Here is a 19713-nt window from a genome sequence, read left to right on the forward strand (position 1 = left end):
GTTCAAGCTGTACAAATCATCGTTCAAAAACTTTAAGGAGATGTATCTAAAAATTAGGAGTGTGGAAGATGACTTTCCATTTTATGTGGACGAGTTGTTGGGGGAGAAATTCCCCTTGTGGTGGTGTTCGGAACCTCAGAGTATTCTGGGGCCTGAATCAATATGTCCCCAGAATGAATGTATTATTGAGTTTTTGGTGGAAGGGATAGATCGGAAAAGTTTGTTATCAGTGTTTGAGTTGTTGAAATGGGATGAGAATAGGCAGGCTGTAGTGGATTATTTAGGTGAGCTTAGTTGTAAATGATGTAGTCTAGATAAGACTTATTTTAATTTTGTAACTGTTTTTTGGATTACTATTTTTTGAAGGTGGGAAGTATCCCGGGGTCTCCGCAGTTACCCTTAGATCTCGGATGAAGAGCAAAAACTTGGAGAAAGAAGGTTCAACATCAAAGGCAGAAAAAGTGGTAGGTACTGGGGAGGTTGATCAGCCAAAGCCGATGAGGACAAAGGTAATTTTGAAAAGGAAGAAATCTGATGTGGTTGATTTGTCGGAGGATTCTATAGATGAGTTTGGAGTTCCGGCTGAAGAACTGCGGAGGTTCTATGATAATCAGAAAAAATTACATGACGTTGTTGAGCAGAGTGAGGGTTCTTCTCTTTAGGGGAAGGATTATCCCTTCATGATTACTGTCGATGAAGTTTGTCAAACTCCTGCCGATGTTATTTTGGTTGAAGAGGTGGGAGATGTGGCTATTGTTCAACACATGCAGGTAATGTGCAATTATTTGTTTGTTTTGTTTGATATTTTTATGGATGACTAATTTGGTGCATTTTTCTTTGTTTGTATAAGGTTGTTGGTCTAAGGCATGCCAATTCAGGGTGTAGCCGAAAAAAGAAACATCGTCAAGTGGCCGAGCAGAGGCCAGATGTGAAGTTGGAGGAACAGTTGAGCTTGAAGAATGTATGGGTTACAGAACTGGAGAGTAAACTAGTTGATATTGAGAAAGAGCTGAAATTGATAAAGAAAAACTATGCAAAAGAGGTTGAATATTTGAGGAAGAAAGTGGTCGAGCTTTCCTCTATGTCTTCCCAGGTTGTAGAGGTAACAGCGAGATTGAAGGAAGTTGAGAAAAGTAAGGTAACAAAAATTTTAGACTCTTTTGTTGAGGGATTTGAAAAGGCTTCCTTGCAAGCAAAGTTTTTGGCTCCCGACTGTGATTTTTCTCAGATGGATCCGGGCAAAATTGTCAGAGATGGAGTTATGGTTGAAGATGACGGAGATGTCGAGGAAGAGGATGAGAATAGTTGATCAGTATGTATGTTTTTTTTATGTGTGTTAAAACATGTATGTTGGTGGAGTGTTTTGCTTCTGTAGTGAGCTTATGACTGATGATGTTCCTAATTTTGGTACTATTTATGTAAACAGTTTATTTGGCTTTTAGTTGTGTTTATTTTCTAGAAAACATATATATTTTTATGATAGGTGAATTTTGCCTAGTTGTGATTGTGGCTTGGAGCCAATTTGTTATTAGGCAAAATTGTGTTAATGGCGTAATACCATTAATTTGATGGAGAAGTATCATTGAAAGGCTGAGTATGCGGAGTTTATTGAGATGCCGATTAATAGGCATTGATATAATTTGATAATATGTTGTGTAACTATATTCCGTTTAATGGTCGGCAGTAATGTTTGATATAATTTGAATAGTCGATTTCCAAGTTTTGGTTGGATATTTGTTTAGTTGATGGATTCCGATTTAAGATCGGTTAGTCGATTGATTGATTGTTTCTGAATGTTCGGATTTCGATTAGGATCGGTTATTGATTGTTTGTCTCCGAATGGTCGGTTTCCGATTAAGATCGGTTATCGGATTGATTGTTTGTCTCGGAATGATTGGTTTCTGTTTAAGGTCGGCTATCAGATTGACTGATTGTGTCCGAGTGATCGGATTCCGTTTAAGGTCGACTATCGGATTGATTGATTGTATCCGAGTTATCAGATCCCGATTAAGGTTAGCTATCGGATTGATTGATTGTATCCGTGTTATCAGATTTTGATTAAGGTCGGCTATCGGATTGATTGATTGTATCCGAGTTATCAGATTCCGATTAAGGTCGGCTATCAGATTGATTGATTGTATCCGAGTTATCAGATTCCGATTAAGATTGGTTAGTGGATTGATTGATAGATTCCAAATGACCTGTTTTGGAATATGATCGGTTAAGTGTTATATGTATGTTATAAATGAAGTAGAAGTATGAAATGTGAAAAATAATGATTTGATAAAATAAGAAATTTATTTATTGAGGAACCTTTGATTTTAAAGGCCCAGGTAGGCTAGCCTCGTTAAAACCTCTCCAAGTAAAACCCTTGTGGGAAAAATCTTGGTAGTAGGAAAAAGAGTACTGGCCTGTCCCTGGTATTAACTGTAATATAACTTTAAAGAAGATACATTCCAAGTGTTAGGAAGATCTTTACCCTCTAAGGTTTGTAATCGGTAAGCTCCACTCCCGATGACCTCTTTGACTCGGTAAGGGCCCTCCCAATTAGCTGCTAGTTTGCCATGTGTTGATGGTCTTCTACTTGTTCTGTTTTTCTGAGCACAACATCGTTGACTTGGAAAGACCTTGGGTGAAGTCTCTGGTTATATCTTCGAGTTATGTGCTGTTGCATAGCCAAATGTTTGACTGCTGTTGATGATCTGATTTCTTCTGTGAGGTCGAGTTTGGTTTGACGAGCTGTCTCTTTTGTAGTTTGGTCGGCTAGTTCAGTGCGCAGTGAGGATTGGGAGATCTCCACGGATATCATTTCATCAGACCCGTAGACTAGCCGAAAAGGTGTCTCCTTTGTTGTTGAGTGGATAGTGGTGTTGTATCCCCATATGATCTCTGGGATAAGCTCGGCCCAGAGGCCTTTTGCTTCATTGAGTTTCTTTCTTAGAGCATGTAGTATTACTTTATTTGCAGCTTCAGCTAACTCGTTTGTTTGTGGGTGTTCTATTTATGAAAAGTGTTGTTTAATTTTCAAGTCCTACAAGAAGGATGTGAATTTTTGATCGGCAAACTGGCAACCATTATCTGTGATAATGTGCCGAGGAATGCCGAATCAACAAATAATATATTTCCAAACAAAAGAAAGCATTTGTTGTGATGTAATCTTGGCTAGAGGTTGTGCCTCTATCCATTTGGAAAAATTATTAATTGCTACAATGAAGAATTTTACCTGGCCTGCTGATGTGGGGAAAGGGCCGAGGATATCTATGTCCCATTGGTTGAACGTCCAACTTACCTCAGAACAGTGTAAGAGTTCGGCCGGGAGATGTGTGATCGGACTGTGTTTCTGGCAGTTATTACAGCTTTTAACTTTTGATTGGCAATCCTGTCGTATTGTCGGCCAGTATAATCCAGCTCTAAGGTTTTTTGAAGACAGACTTCGGGCTCCGAGGTGTGTACCACAAATCCATTCATGTGCTTCGGCAAGTGCAAGTTCGGCTTCTGTTATTTTCGACGTCTCCTGGCAAGATCCCTCTTTGAAGATAATGTATGTATGGAGATCTCCAATCTGCTTCCTGTGTTACACTTAAGATTTCTGTGAGTTCGATGCTTGGCTTAAGCAATGTTGACTGATAAAGGGATGACCCGTTTGGTTGAGTGCTGACGAGTTTAGACAGAATGTCAGCTCAGCCATTACTCTCCCTTGGTATGTGCTGTATTTCGTAATTTGAAAATTTTGAAAGTAATTTTTGTACGATGTCAAGGTATTTTGAAAGCAAATGGTCCTTTACTTGGTATAAGTTATTTACCTGCTGAATGATGAGTAAGGAGTCACATTATACCTTAAGTTTGGTGATGTTTAGATCGGCAACGAGTCTAAGACCGGCAATTAGGGCTTCATACTCACTTTGATTGTTGCTTGCTTTAAATAAAAAATTGAGGGAATGTTTGATGACGTTGCCGTGGCTGTCATCAAGTATGATACCTGCTCTACATCCTTGTGGATTAGAGGACCCATCGACGTATAAGGACCATTCGATGTAATCTTCGGTTGTGTTTGGTACTGAGAACTCGGCTATGAAGTCGGCCAAGAATTGGGACTTGATAGATGTTCGACCTTCGTACTTGATATCAAATTCTGATAGCTCCACCAACCATTTTACTAGTCGGCCAGCAAGCTCAGGTTTCTGAAGGACTTGTCGCAAGGGATGATTTGTCCGAACATGGATTTCATGGCTCTAAAAATATGGTCGGAGTCTTCTGGCTGAGAAGACAAGGGCTAGGGCCAGCTTCTCAATGCTCGGATATCGAAGCTCGGCATTCTGCAATGTTTTATTGGTAAAATAGATCAGGAACTGCTTCTTTTCCCTTTTTGCAACAAGAGCAGAGCTTATAGCCCAGTTAGTGACAGATAAATATAAGAATAATGGTTCCCCTGAGGGGGGGTTTGTAAGATTGGCGGTTTAGAAAGTTTTTATTTAATAATTTTGAATGCTTGTTCGCAGTCATCGGTCTATTGAAAAGCTTTTTTCTTTTTTAAAGTTTGGAAAAAACATAGAGATTTAGAAGCAAGGCAAGGTAAAAATCTAGAGAGGGCAGCAAGTCTCCCTGTTAGCCGCTGGACTTCTTTGATGGTTTGTGGGCTTGTCATGTATAAAACAGCTCGGCATTTTTCAGGATTTGCCTCGATACCTCGGCTAGTGAGCAAGAAACTGTGGAATTTGCCGCTCTGTACCCCAAATGCGCACTTCTCGGGATTTAACCGCATGTTGTATTTTCTTAGTTGTCCGAAGATTTCTGCGAGGTCATCAAGGTGATTGTTGCCGATCTTTGTTTTGGCGACCATATCGTCAACGTAGACCTCAATGTTCCTGCCGATTTGTTTGGCAAAGACTTTGTCCATTAGACGTTGATATGTCGCACCGTTATGTATTTTCACCATGATGATATTTGCCAGCCATGTTGTGAACCGGATTTCTTGGATGAAGTCCGCGTTGAGGAGCTTCTTGGTTTCTTCCAGGGAAGCTTGTTTTTGGTCATGGCCGAGGTTTCTATTTCTCTGTGCTATTGATCGGACAGATGGATCTAATGCCAACTTGTGGGATATAATGGATGGATCGATGCCTGGCATATCAGCTGGGGTCCAAGCAAATAGGTCGGCATTTCGCTGTAAGAATGCTCGGAAGGACGATTTCTCTTCTGAGGATAATGTTGAGCCGACGTATGTGAATTTGTCCGTGCTCTCTGTGAAATAGATTTTATGCAGATCTTCTGTTGGGGTTGGTCTTTCGAGGGTTCCTGCTTTGGGATCAAGATCGGCCAGAGCTGATAGGTCATCCAGGTTGCCGATGTTGTGAACATGGGCTTTTATGTTTGAGTTAGGTCTTTTGAGACTGTTGTTGTAGCATTCCCTGGCTTCTCGGGCATCACTGTGAATGGTTGCAATTGTGTTATCCTGCAAAGGGAACTTAACACAAAGAGGAATTGTAGATACTATAGCGCCGAACCTATTTAAGAAAGGTTAGCCAAGTATTAAATTGTAGGGACTAAAATAGTCAACCACTAAGTATTGAATATCTGAAGTTTTTAATGAGAAAAACTCACCAAGTGTGGTTTGTAACCACACAGAGCCCATAACCGGGACTCTCTCACCTAAGAAACCAACCAGGTCTCCAGCTGAAGGTTGGAGGACGTTATTGCTTAGTTTTATTTTCTGGAATGTGGAATAAAATAGAACGTCGGCACTGCTTTCTGGATCTAGTAATACCTTTTTGAGTAGGAGATCTCCGAGCTGAAGGGAGATTACGACCGGGTCGTCTAGATTTGCCACATTAGTGTTATGGTCAACTGTCTGGAATGCTATCTGCAAAAACTATGGAAGTGTCTGTTGTTGGGTATGATTGGCTTCTATAGAAAGCATAGCTCGGTAAGATCGCTTTCTTGCTGAGCTTGTGGGTCCTCCACCTCAAGAACCTCCAAAAATACTGTTAATAATACGTCTTGGTTGGTCGGGATGGCTGGTGTCTGACCGATCTTTATCTCGGCCATGCTGTGTCGCCGAGTTTTGTTCACCAGAGGGGATTGTTCGTCGGTATATGTGGCCGCTGATGTATTTGTCCAGGTGGCCTTGCCAAGCTAATCGCTCCAGAAGGTCTTTGGCGATGACACACTCATCGGTAGTGTGTCCGTGCTTTTGGTGGAAAGAGTAGTATTTTGATCTGTCCGCTCCTTTTGAATCTGGATAACTTCCGGCTTTTCTTGGAGTTTGGATTAACTTTTCAAGATCTCCTTGATGATATCGTCGCGCTTGGTGTTGAATTGAGTGTAGGATTCATATCGCGAAGTCGGTATCAAGTTCTTCTTTTTGTCTCGAGTTCTGTTGTTGTCTCTATAATGAGGCTTTTCTGTTTTCCGAGCTTGCCAAAGCTCCTCGATGTCGATCTGACCTTTAGCCTTTTAACGAAACTTGACCATAGTCTTAGTTTGGCTACGACAATAGTTTTTTTGAATTTTTCTGGTCATAGTCCTTTTTTATGGCGTGCAGTTCCACCTCTGGGTGGAGATCGGGTATACTCATGGCTATCTTTGTGAAGCGCGTCATGTAGTCCCTGAGGCTTTTTTGCTGGCCTTGCTTGATTGTATTCAGGTAATCAGAGTCGTGTAGGTAGATGGCCGATCCAGCAAAGTGCTCTTCAAAGGGCTTTGATAGGTCTCGAAAGCGTGAAATAGAACCTGCAGGCAAGGAACAAAACCAATCAAGTGCAGGACCGTCTAAGTAAGATGGAAAACAACGACATAAAACTTTATCAGATGCACCATTTACTATCATTATGGAGGTAAACTTCTTGATGTATTTCTTTGGATCACCTAACCCATCATAGGGAGTTAGGGTGGTCGGCAAAGTGAACCTCCTGGGTAGCAAGAAGTTCATCACGTCGGCCGTGAATGGTCCAAGGGAGCTTTCTTGATTGTCATCCTCATCATCTAGCCGAGCTTCCTCATTATGCTTGGGTTCTTCCTCTTCCTGTCGAGCAGTGTCAGAGACGTGTGTTGGCCCCGATTGCTGCTCGGCTTCCTTTGTCCGTTCTTGCTGATCATTGTTATTTTTGATTCAGGTGTTATTCAAGTTGGTAATTTGATTTACCATTCTTTGGTTCTCTTCAACCATGCGCTGGTTGGCTTGCCGCAACTCGGTCACCATTTGAAGGAGTTTGGATGGTGTGGGTGGAAGTTGTTCAGCCATGACTTCAAACGAGAACATCGAGGCCGATGATATATGGAAGGGATTATGTTTTTGGCCCCACGATGGGTGCCAATTGTTCTTGTATGGATACTTGGAGGGAGAGCTTGGTCTCTGAGAATCGACGCCGAGTTGTTATCTTCGGTGCTGACCTTTGAGCTTTATGGTAATCCGAGCTTTACTCCAAGGAGATGTCCAATCGGGTAGAGCTTTGAGCAAGAAAACAAGGGGGGAGTGTACTTGCAAAGGCACTCTGAAGCTTAAGTCAGTATTGAGAATTCAATGTGTTCCCTTTTAGGATGGAAGATCATACCTTTTATGGGTGGAAATATGCAAGTCGGTTATGCTTCTGCTTTATTGCCTATATTAAAGAGCGATAATAAGGGTGAAATGTTAGGTTGGACGTTTCACTTTTGGAAAGCAGTCTGTTAAGCTGAGTTGTAACGTAAGTTGCCGATTAATGACATTGAATGCCGATTAATAACTGTAATGCCGAACTATAACGCCAGCTTTCTAAAAAAATAACGTGAATAATGCCGAGTTATGAATGATAATACCGATTTTATGATGTTGGATTTGTAACGGCTAGATCAGTACCAATTGTAAAGTTTTTATTTGATAGTAATATGCCAACAAGGCTATGTTTGCATTTCTCCAGTCCCTCTTGAACATCTGAATTATCAAAGAGAATGACACCCTCTCTCCTTAGTGACTCTTGTGTCTCCTCACTTCCTGGTGTTTGTCCTGTATCTCTCATGATTTTTTTCATGTATTAGAGGAGTCCGCTACGTATATAGACATAATTAGGATTCCACGTTGTTAAAACTCACAAACAATTGAATCCTAACAAAGCACTCAAACCTTAATGGGCACTTTTTTATGTAGATATTTATGTAGATATTCCGCAAAAGTTTTAGTTGTCATTAAAATACATTGTTTTATTAATGTATAGAACATAAAATTAATAAGATAAAATAAATCATACATCTTGTTCTTGCTTGCAAAATAGATCGGCTCTTAGTGATGGATGATTACCGAGCTATCACCTCAGTGGCTGAATGTTCAATCCCTGAATCCGAGCTTTTCTTCCCAATGCGATGTGAGAGTGCAAGCAATAAAGAGAGGTAGGAGTGTACTTGCAAAGGCACTCCAAAACTTAAGTCAGTATATTGTATTATTACATGCTGAAGAGAATACTTTATCTTGCTTTATATGATGGGTTCCTCGTCCGTTATGCTTTTGGCGTTAACGTCGGTTTTAAAATGATGGATAACGTAAGTGATTACTGTGCCGTTTGAACATTGGTTATGATAGGAATATTAACCCGACCGAGTTATTGCTCATAAGAGCCGAATTATAACGGGTGATACTTGGCTTAAGACGGGAATGTTAGTTTGGTCGATTTATAGGTCATAAATGCCGAATTATAACGTGCGATACCGAGTTATAACTCGTATTGATAGCTGCCATATCACAGCCCCCAAGCTTAGCCTGAGGAGAGTTTTTAATGAAGCAGATTGAGCTTCTTCATGAGTTATAACTCGGTTGGATAGGTTACTGAATGAGCCCCCAGTTCAACGTACTTTATTAAAAAATTATTATTTGTAGTGATGTGGGGGGTCGTGCCCTTGTTTTGCTGAGGAGAGAGAAATGTTGATGAATGCATTAAAGGCTTGTTGCCTTTCCAAAGTGGCTGCGTCGTTTGATGTGATTGAGGTAGCAATTTCATTATTCGAAGTGTTTTTACTAGATTTATTGGTTTATTGCTTGAAGTTATACTCTATTTGCTTTTGGTGTTTGGGTTTTTCTTCTTTGGTAATAGAATGAGTAAAAGAGGTATGTATGCTTTGTCTTCTTGCTTCTGATTTACTACTTCATTCTTCTTCTCTTCTTGTTTGGTTGCTGTTGTTTCTTAATGGGGTTTGAAAAGGAGAAAAAGAGTGAGATTGACTGGTCTTATGATTGGGTTAGTGAGGATGTAAAGTCCCGAATCTCCCTATTTCGTGATGAGTCTGCTGTGAAGGAGGTGAATGCAGGGAAAGTTGTTAGGGCTGGTTCTGGGGTTCAGGTTGAGTTGCTACAATGTAGTAATGATGATAAGGTGTATCATCGTGGGCAGGGTTTCGAGTTCTTTTACATGCACAACTGTGTGTTAGAGGAACTGAGGGTGAAATTACCATTTACGGAGTTTGAGTGTTAGGTTTTGAAACAGTTAAACTGTGCTGCATCTCAGCTTCATCCTAATGGCTGGGCGTTCTTTCGAGATTTTGATGGAATATCTTGAGGAAACGCCATTAGTGGATTTGTTCTTTTCTTTATTTCAAGCAAAAGGGGTGTGGAAAGGGGGTTGGATAAATTTCAATAGCACCCCTGGGTTTGGTATATTCAAGTTATATAAATTCTCTTTCAAGGATTTTAAGGAAATGTACCTTAAGGTTAGGAATCTAGAAAAAGATTTTCCCTTTTATGTTGATGAGAATCTGGCTAAGAAGTTTCCTTTGTGGTGGTACTCTGAATCGCAAAATATACTCGGTCCCGAGGTTATATCGCCGAGGAATGTGTGTTTGATTGAATTTTTGGTTGAGGGTATTGATCGTAAGGATCTGATATCTATGTATGAGTTACTCAAGTGGGAAGAGGATAAAGATGCTGTCATAGAGTACCTGGGTGAGTTTGGGGTTTTCATTGTTTGTATATTAATCTCCTATGAGTTGCTGACAGATGGTGTATTTGTGTTGCAGGTGGTAAGTACCCTGGGGTTTCAGCTGCTTCTCTCAGGTCACGTTTTAAAAGTAAGAATTTGGAAAAGGAACTGTTGTCGTCGAATCGTGAAAAGGGGGGTGGAGAAGTTAGCCAGCCTCGGCAGGGGCGTAGGAAGGTGATTACGAAGAAGAGGAAGTAGGGCGTGGTGGATTTATTCGAGGATTCTAGTGAGAAGGAGCAGGGAGTGTCTTTAGAAGAGATTTATGCCTTTGTGGTAAATCAGAAAAAACTTCATGAGATGTCTGAGCACAGTGAGGGTTTGTCTGTATGGGGGAAGGAGTATTCCTATATGGCTGTGGCGGATGAGCATTGTCAGTCTCAAGCTGATGTATCCCTGGCGAATGAGGTTGGTGAAATGGCTGTCGGGTAGTATATGCAGGTAAGGTTTTTGCCTTTATGTGCACTTTGATAATACTTTGTTAGTAGGATGTTTTATATTTTCCTTGTTGTTGTCATGGATTGTAGGTTGTTAGTTTGAGGTTAGCCAGTTTAGGGCGTAGCTAGGAGCTGAGGCGTAAGAAAGTGGCGGTGGAGAGAGATGAATTTTTGGTGTTGAAAGAAGAATTGAGTAAGAGTAAAGGTATTGTTTCCGAGCTTCAGAATAAGTTGACTGATACTGAGAAGCAGTTAAAGGAGACAAAGGATAATTATGCTAAGGATGTTGAGGATTTGAAGAAAAAGGAAGCTGATTTGGCGAGCATGGAAACTCGGCTGATTGAGGTCACTGCTCAGCTTAAAGAAATGGAGAAAAAGAAGAGTGATGAAATTTTGGATTCATTTGTTGAGGGGTTTGAAAGGGCGGCTTTACAGGCGAAGTTCCTTGCACCAGCAGTTGATCTGTCTGAGATGGACCCTGGGAAGATCGTCCGAGTTGGAAAGATGGTTGAGGATGACGGCGTTGCCGAAGATGAGGCAGAGAATGTTTAGTATGCTATTGTGATGTTCTGAGTTGTAAAACTATTATGTTTTTGAATATTTTGTGTCCGATGATATAATCGACAATACATTAGTTATAGCTGCTACTTGAAGTTTATATCTTGCTGATAGAGTTGTTTGACTTTTGTTTATATGTTTCGAATTGATTTTGAGCTGTTTGAAAAAGCATTTGCTTGATTGATTGGAACTTCTGTTCAGAATATTCCGTTTTATGTTTGTATAGTCTTTCTGTCGAGAATGTTCGGATTGTAATTTGACGAAGATATTCATTATTTTGAGATTTGATCATAGATAAAGTTGGATCTATGATTTTAATTGTAAAAGAAAATAATAGAATGATAGAGGTGGTATACACTTTAGCTTTAAAATAATGAAAGAAAGTTTATTGTTCATACACAGTAATATTGGTGATCCTTTGGATTCAAAGGTTCAGGTAGGCTAGCCTCGTTAAAACCTCTCCAAGCAAAACCCTTTGGGAAAAATCTTGGTAGTAGGAAAAAGAGTACAAGCCTGTCCTTGATTTTTAACTATAAAACTTCTTTAGAGAGGAAATATTCCAGGTATTAGGTAGAGTTGTACCATTTATTGATTCTAGTCTGTATGCTCCATTTCCGAGGACTTGTATAACTCGGTATGGACCGTCCCAGTTTGCTGCGAGTTTCCCATGGGATGGTGGTCGGCGTGCCATTTCTGTCTTACGGAGTACTAGATCACCGGTTTGAAAAGATCGGTTTCTTACCAACTTATTATGTCGTCGAGCTATTGTTTGTTGAGCCGCGCGTTGTCGTAGTGTTGCAGTTTCCCGTATTTCTTCAATGAGATATAGCTCGGCTCACCGAGCTTCATCTTGGTTACCGAACTGAGTTTTGACGGAGCTTTGTGAGATCTCTAGAGGGATCATAGCTTCGGAGCCATACACGAGTCGAAATGGCGTTTATTTTGTTGATGATTGTGGTGTTGTATTATATCCCCAAAGGATTTTAGGTATTAGTTCGGCCCAAAGTCCTTTAGCATCATCTAACTTTTTCTTGAGTGCATGCAATATGACCATATTTGCAGCCTCTGCTAATCCGTTTGTCTGAGGATGTTCAACTTAGGCAAAATGTTGCTTGACTTTGAGGTTCTGCAAAAAGGACCGAAATTTTTGGTCGGTGAACTGGCAACTATTGTCAGTAATAATATGGTGAGGAATGCTGAAACGGCAAATAATATTTTTCTAAACGAAAGAAATCATTTGTTGGGATGTAATTCTGGCTAAAGGTTGGGCTTCAACCTACTTTGAGAAATAATCAATTGCAACTATGAGAAATTTTACCTGGCCCGGTGCCGTTGGGAACGGACCGAGGATATCCAGCCCCCATTGGTTGAAGGGCCAACTTACATTTGAATAATGTAGCTGCTCGGCAGGGATGTGTATGAGTGATGCATGTTTCTGGCAATTGTCACAAGTTCGAACCTTATTTTGGCTATCATGTTGTAAAGTCGGCCAAAAGAAACCGGCGCGGAGGATATTTGAGGCTAAACTCCAAGCTCCCGCATGTGTTTCGCAAATTCCTTCATGTGCTTCGGACAAGGCTATACCAGCTTCAGCTTTGGTAAGGCATTTTAGCAACGGGCGAGTATATCTTCAGCGGTATAAAGTCCCGTTGAGTAATGTGAAAAAAGATGCTTGTCTTCGGAATTGTTTTGCATTCTCGACCTTATCTGGTACATGACCTATTTGCAGATATTGTATGAAGTCGTTCTGCCAATCCTGGTCCTGTGTAACACTTAACACATCTATGAGGTTAACACTTGGGGAGGTAATAGTGGATTGATGCAATGTGGATAAGTCAGATTGTGTGCTGCCGAGCTTAGATAAGATATCGGCCCTTTGGTTTTGTTCTCGTGGTATGTGTCGTATTTCAAATTTTGAAAATTTTGAAATCAGATCTTTTACTAGCAGTAAGTATTTAGAAAGAAGAGGATCTCTTACTTGGAAAAGGTCGTTTACCTGTTGTACTATCAATAGGGAGTCACAGTATACCTTTATAGCTGATATGCAGAGATCTAAATAAAGTCGGAGTCCTGCAACGAGGGCTTCATATTCGGATTGATTGTTGCTGAGAGAGTTATTTTTAGTGCATTGAAAGATCTATCACAATCGTCATTCTATTGAAATTTATTTTTTTTTTATCGTTTGAAAATATGGAATAGATTTAGAAGCTAAACATGGGACAAATCTGGATAATGCAGAAAGTCTTCCTGTGAGGCGTTGAACTTCCTTTATCATTTTTGGGCTTGTCATCTCCACGACTGCTCGGCATTTGTCAGGATTCGTCTCAATGCCTCTGCTTGTTAACAAGAATCCTAAAAACTTACCACCTTGAACAACGAAGGCACATTTTTCTGGGTTCAGACGCATATTGTAGTGGCATATTTGGGCGAAGATCTCCGTTAAGCCATCGATATGGTCCTTGCCGATCTTTGTTTTGGCCACCATGTCATCGACATATACCTCTATATTTCTGCCGATCTGTTTGGGCGAAAACTTTGTCCATAAGACGCTGGTATGTTGCTCATGCGTTCTTTAATCCAAAGGGCATAACTTTATAACAGTAGTTACCGAATTCAGTGATAAATGCCATTTTATTTTGATAAGAAGGGTGCATAAGTATTTGATTATAATCCGAATAGGCATCCATAAAATTTAAGGTAGCATAACCAGAAGCGTTATCTACCAGAGAGTCTATGGATGGTAAAGGATAAGAATCCTTCGGGCATGCTTTATTTAAATCAGTAAAGTCGACGCACATGCGCCACTTACCGTTTTGTTTCCTTACCATTACCACATTGGCCAACCATGTAGTAAATCTGATTTCTTTAATAAACTCTGCATTGATCAGCTTTTGAGTTTCCTCTAACGACGCTCTTTTCTTTTCATCGCCGAGTTTTCTCCTCTTCTGCTGTACTGGTCTTGCGGACGGGTTTATAGCCAATTTATGGCTTATGATTTGTGGGTCGATGCTGGGCATGTCAGAAGGCGTCCATGCAAATAGGTCGGCTTGTTCTTGTAAAAAGGTGGTTATGGCCTTCAGCTCCGCCGCGCTTATAGATGTACCTACATAAGTAAATTTATTTGAATCAGTATTGAAATATACTTTTTGCAAGTCGCCGGATGGTGTAGGTCGTTCAAGAAAGTCGGCTCTTGGATCAAGGTCAGTCACTGCCGAGCTGTTATTGGTGAGGTGGACATGGTTGACTTGTTGTTTTGAACGAGTTGGAAACTTCATTTTTTGGAAAGTTGAGTAGAACAGGACGTTGGCGCTGCTCCCGGGATCTAGAAGTACCTTCCTTACCAACAGGTCTCCTAATTGAAGGGTGATGACCACGTGGTCATCGAGGTTCTGTATGCTGGAATCGAAGTCTGCGTGTGTAAACGTTACTTGCGGGAGTTGGGTTGTAATTTGAACTTCATGTTGTAGTCCCTCTACCGAGCATATCGCGCGGAATGATCTCTTCCTGGCCGAGTTTGAGGGTCCTCCACTGGCGTATCCCCCTGAAATACAATTTATTATACCTCGGGGCTTTTCATATTGGCTTGAGGATGCCTGAAGAGAGAACTTTTGCTTGGTCTAGAAATTCGCAGATAAATCCTTGTTGCAGGTGTAGCTTCTAAACCAACAAATGTCGTTTCTTACAAACGTTTTGGTTGTCACAAGTAAGAAACCTCTTTAAAATTGATAACCGAAGTATTTAAACCTTGGGTCGTCTTCTCAAGGAATTGCAGGGAAGTATGTTCTTATTATTGGTTATGAGTCTTGTAAATTGGGGGTTTTGAAAGTAAGGAACAAGTATGTTAAATGATAAGAAAAATAAAATAGTAATAATAAAATAAACTCTTAGCAAGGTATTAGAACTGGAAGTCCTATCCTAGTTATCCTTATCAATTGTGATGAGAATTGGATTTTTCTCCCACTTTGTTAACCTCTAACTATGAAGGTAAGTTAAGTGGAGGAATTAATTTTGATTCCTCAGGTCCTAGTCTTTCCTTGGGAAAGGCTAGAGTTATTGGAACTCGAATTAATTCTTGAAAATTCCAATTTTTAATCAATAATGAGTTTGATAACTCAAGAGTCTCCAATGACTCAACCAAAGCCAAAAGGGAAAATTATAAATAAAATTAAAAGCATTCATAAATCAGAAACACATCAAATTACGTCTAAACATAAATTCAAATCTAACATGGAAAGGTTTATAAGCTAAATTGAAAAGATAAATATCAATTAAAGCAATAAAATAAAAGTAGAAACATAAATTAAAGGAACATTGAACCTGTGATGAAGAAGAAATAATCCTAAATCGTAAAACTAAATCCTAAGAGAGAGGAGAGAACCTCTCTCTCTAAAAACTACATCTAAAAACTAAAAATTATGAATTATGAGCTGATTATTGTGAATGGATGCATTCTCCCACTTTATAGCCTCTAATTTGTGTTTTCTGGGCCGAGAACTGGGTCAGAAACAACCCAGAATTCGCTGGTTTCGAATTCAAACACGCTAGTTTTTTCGCCATTGTGATGCGTCCGCGTAGATCACGCGTTCGTGTCACTTATCGTCAGGAAAACTATGGTAAATTATATATCAAATCGAAGCCCCGGACATTAGATTTCCAACGCAACTAGAACCGCATTATTTGGACCTCTGTAGCTAAAGTTATAGCCGTTTGAGTGCGAAGAGGTCAGGCTGACAGCTTTGCAGTTCCTTCAACTTCTTGTATTCCTTCCATTTTTGCATGCTTCCTTTCCATCCTCTAAGCCATTCCTACCCTGTAATCTCTGAAATCACTTAACACACATATCAAGGCATCTAATGGTAATAAGAGAGGATTAATATTAGCAATATAAAGGCCAAAGAAGCGTGTTTTCAATCATAGCACAAAGTCATGAAGGAAAATGTAAAACCATGCAATTAGTATGAATAAGTGTATGAAAGATTAATAAAATCCACTCAATTGAGCACAAGATAAACCATAGAATAGTGGTTTATCAATGCCTTCTCTTTTCCTCGGTGTTGTTGTTCCGATGAATCATCAGTTTTGGAAGGTTTGGTGCGTTTTTGGATGTGACCTCCGATGTACTTGTCAAGATGGCCTTGCCAAGCTAAGCTTTCCAATAGATCTTTTGCCACCATACAGTCATCAGTGGTGTGGCCGTGCTTCTGGTGGAAAGCACAATATTTAGATTTTTCTACATTCTTAGTATCTTGGTAAGTGCCGACCTTCCTTGGTGGCTTGATTAGTTTTGAATTCAGAATCTCTTTGATTATCTTTTCTCGCCCAGTGTTGAACTGCGTATAAGAATCAAAACGAGGCGTTAGTTTAAAACCTTTCATACTATTTGGAGCTTTGTCTTCGTCTCTGTAATTTTCTTTGTCAGATTTTTGAGCTTGTCTGAGCTCTTCGATATCGATTTGGCCTTTGGCTTTTTCGTGAAACTCGGCAAGGGTCTTCGGTTTAGCTACCGCAATCATTTTTTGGAACTTCTCGAGTCGGAGTCCGCTTTTGATTGCATGCAGATGGACCTTAGGATGGAGGTCGGGTATGCTGATGGCGACTTTTGTGAAGCGAGTTATGTAGTCTTCCAAATTTTCATTTTGCCCATGTTTGATAATGTTCAGATAATCCGAGTCATGCAGATAAATTGCGGATCTAGCGAAGTGTTCTTCAAATAACTTGGCCAGCTGCTGAAATCGTGAGATAGAACCTGTAGGTAAAGCACAAAGCCAATCAAGTGCAGGACCATCTAAATAATTCAAAAAACAACGGCATAAAACAGTATCTGATGCACCGTTAACGATCATTATTGATTGGAATTTCTTCAGAAACTTCTTTGGATCTCCGAGCCCATCATAAGGTGTGAGGGTCAGTAGTAGGGTGAATCTTCATGGTAGTTCGAAGTTCATCACTTCTGGTGTGAAGGGTCCCACAAGCTCGTCGGGCTCTTCATTTTCATCTTCAGGTTGGGCTCCCTCAACTCGGATGGTCTCCGAAACGTGAGAAGGGTCAGAATGATGTTCATTGTCTTCTGGCTGTTGTTGATGAGTATTGTTGTTTTCGATCCAGCCATTGTTCAACTCGGCGATTTGGGCAGCCATTCTTTGATTCTCCTCTGCCATACGCTGATTAGTTTGTTGCAGCTCGGTGATGAACGAAATTCTTATGCCAGTATAGAAATTAACAATGAGTTCAATCGTGAGTATAGTCTAACCGACATGCAAATCGCATCAAACAATTCTAAAATCTATGACCGAGAGTATTAGTCTCGGGTCGTCCTCCATAGGAATTGCCTTTGAATGCGCATTATTGATTAGGAAGTCTTTTGTGGTCTTGAGAGTTGGTGCAAGAATTTAAGCTAATCAAAGGTAAACAACAATTGATTAAGATAAAGGCCTTGGCTAAGGGTGAGTATTGGAAGTTCCATCATTGTAGTTTCCTTCAATTGTGATAAGAATTGATTATTACTTCACTTAGTTAACCCCCTAATAATGGAGGAAAGTCAAGTGAAAGTAACTAACTTGAGTCACAAGTCCTAGTCTAACCCTAGGGAAGTCTAGCTTTAGTGCACTCCAATTCAATTAGCAATTCTCAATTCCTAATCAACAATTGATATCCACTACTCAAGTGTCTCCAATAACTCTATCCCTAAGTCAAGTAAGAGAAATCTACTCCATAGCTAGGGTTATCATTTTCACAAATAATTGGTGGGCAATCATAGAAGACATGATGAAATTGAGAGAAAATAATTGAATTAAAGCTATCTAATTCAAGCAATCATCAACAATCAAGCAATTGAATGAAATTCCTCAATTCATTAATCAAAAGTTCAAAATAACAAGGTCACAAATCTAGATCCAAGTGAATAAATCAAAAGAACACTAATTGAGAGTAGAAGAAGAGTAGATCTACAACTTGTATCAAAGTAAAAGTGAATTAGTAATAGATCTCACCAAGAAATCAAAGGAGAATTACAATGGAGAGAGTAAGATCCTAGAGAGAAGTTGGAATTTCTCTTTCTAAAATGAAAATGTAACTAACTATCCAAAATATCTCCTAATGTCTCCAATTTTTTTTATCTTAATCCCCCTAATCCTTGGTCTTCTTATGCTTTTCCCGCCAGAATTCTGCCCCAAAACAGGGCCTGCCACTGCCTGAAATTGCTGGTCATGTTTTCTCCTTAAAAAATCACGTGCGGCCATCGGCGCGTACGCGCACAGCACGCGTATGCGCCCGTGGGGGTTTTTTGCGATCCACGCGCAAGCGTCTAGTGCGCGTGCGCGTCCAAGGATTTCTGGCCCAGCCATATAAACGCGCCGGCTTCTCGTTTCCGCTCTATCGCGCCGGCTCTGAGGATGCACATCCACGCGTATGCGTACAGTGTGCGTGCGCGCCCATGCCCAAGTTCCAAAACTCTGATTTTTCTATGCTCCTTCTATTCATGCATGCTTCCTTCATTTGATTCTCAACATATTGCCATGGGAGTTCCTTGAGTATTTAAGCATTGGGATGCTAACCGGCTTACCACCTCGTCCAATGCGGCCATGAATTGTTGCACATCCCTTTTTATCTCCTTTTTTCCTTGAACAAGAACATTAAGGATGTCATCCATTGGAGGTTGGGGTGGATGGAAGAGTTCATCAATTTGGGGGAAGGATTCATAGTAGTTCAGTGGTTCTTCTTGGTAGAGTTGTGGTGGTTCAATATTTTTCATTCTTTTCACTTATTTCACAACACACTCCATGGTTGCTTGAAATTGATCCAATGCTTCCTTGAGTCGATCCTTTGACTCTTGTTCCTCTTAGATATCATGAGTAGGATCATATGGCTCTTGGATCGATGGACATGAATAGTCTTCCATGGGCGGTTGTGGTGGAAAGGAGTATTCATCTTGTGGTTGAAAATTTTCATATATTGGAGGTGGTTCATCTTGGTCATAGTATGAAGGAGGTAGCTCTTGAAAATGTTGATGTTGGTGGTGGCTCTATATGTGGTTCATATGGCTCATGTGGTTGTTGGAACGGTGGATATGGATTAGGGTCATATGAAGGTGGTTGGTGAAAAGAGGCTTGTGAGTATGGTTGAGGGTTATGTTGAGGATATGGCTCATAGACATATGGTGGTGGTTCTTGAAAGTCACAAGGAGATTCACCATAGCCATTGGATTGATATGCATCATAGAATGGCTCTTGTTCATAGTGCATTGGTAGAGGTTGTTGCCATGAAGATTGATTATATGCATATGGCTCCTCCCACCTTTGATTGTCCCATCCTTGATATACATCCTCATTATAGCCCTCATTTCCTTCAACATAGTTAGAACCAAACTCATAGCCAAAGTGAGAATTCATAATGAAAAGGAAATATAAGAAGCAAATGCTAATAAGAAATAATGAAACAAAATCCTAAAACTAGCAAAAACTAACAAGCAATCCAAGAATCAAACTATTCACAATATTCACATATATACAATAACCAATAACACAACACCATTGCAACTCCCCGGCAATGGCGCCATTTTGATGAATGGATTTTTGACGGCAATAATCCTTTCATACAAAAATTTGGTTGTCACTAAGTACAAACCCCTAAAATTAATAACCGAAGTATTTAAATCTCGGGTCGTTCTTCCTAGGAATTGCAATAAAGTATTCTTGTTATTGGTTACGAGTTATGTTTGGGGTTTTGATAAGAGACATGAAAGATAAATGGCAAGGAAGTTCAAATAACAAAAAGGTCTTGGCAAG

Source organism: Arachis ipaensis, chromosome B4 (assembly GCF_059453495.1).
Source record: "Arachis ipaensis isolate K30076 ecotype BB chromosome B4, ASM5945349v1, whole genome shotgun sequence".
NCBI classification, from domain to species: Eukaryota; Viridiplantae; Streptophyta; class Magnoliopsida; order Fabales; family Fabaceae; genus Arachis; species Arachis ipaensis.